Consider the following 1340-nt stretch of genomic DNA (forward strand, 5'->3'; position numbering starts at 1 on the left):
TCCATTTCAGGTTTGTTTCACTACAAAGGGACGTTACTCACATAGATTGATGGATTTAGTTAGAATCGGCAGTAGAAAATCAGGCATCAGCAGATGACGACAATTTTTTTTTTTAATTATTTTAAAGTTTCGAAATTGTTTGATAGGTTTTGTGTAGTATGATTCTGTATTAAAAACAAATAGACATGCATTATGTGAAGTGGCATCATTGTGCACTGTCGTCATGTGCGAAGGTGTGAAAAACTGCCTCTACCTTACGGCTGCTGCCTTCACTAGTGGATTTAGAAGGGTTGTACCTGGCATGTGCCCCCTCTTACTTTTATTTTTTACTTCAATATCCGAGAAATAATATGAATATAATGCACTTGAAAGAACTATTTCAGATTCTTCTGACAAAAATATTCATTGGAAACCACCTCAGGCCCTAATAAACCCATTAAAACTATGTATTGTTCATATTTATCAGAAAGAGGGCGTACCTTCCTAGTTGTGCTACTAAAGTCTAAATCCTGAACCCGACCCTGGCCTTACTTCCAATATTCCAAACTGATGCGATGACAGTGTTGTTTGTTCGATAATACCACATGTTTTATACAGCTGTTTCTTATACAATTCGCGTCAACGACAAATAATTTGAGCTAATGTTTTTTTGTTATCATTTGCCTGACTTAAAATAAAGATTCTTGTATCTTGTTATTTTTAAGTGGAATTATAAAGGCCCAATGTTTGCATTATATTTAGAATAGTGTTATCTAACTTCATTAATTAAGTAGGTTGGAAAGTTGGGAACACATCTAAAGTTTCAACACAATACATGATGTATTTGCTGATATAATGAATTAAAAATACTTAGATGCAAAACCTTGAAGCCTCAGTGCCACTTTAATAGGATTAAATATTTAGAGAAAAAAAATAAAAGTAGGTATATTTAACTATGATAGTGTCTCATATAATGTCTGATAAAATCATAGTAGGAACTAGCTTATGTTATTGTAAAATGCACTTTTTAGTGTATGACGAAATACGAAATAAAGTGTGGCAAATCTTTAGGAGTTACAAAAAGGCTGGAACCCTTCAGTTGATATTTGCTCAAATATCATTTTTGAAGACCACAATTTGTGTATTATTTAGCAGCAATAGCTTTGTTGTTGGTGATTGGTTGATTGACATTATCACATGATGTTATCAATTAATGGTCAAGATGTCAAAATATATTATAAATGTATGAAAGTCCTCATTTCCTAGTGGTTCAGGTGTTGAGAAGTCTTTTTTTCTTGATTTTACCGGCATGGTTTCGCACTCCTCTAAAACCATAATATTTTTTATACTATCACCTATTT

Source organism: Mya arenaria, chromosome 8 (assembly GCF_026914265.1).
Source record: "Mya arenaria isolate MELC-2E11 chromosome 8, ASM2691426v1".
Classification (NCBI taxonomy): domain Eukaryota; kingdom Metazoa; phylum Mollusca; class Bivalvia; order Myida; family Myidae; genus Mya; species Mya arenaria.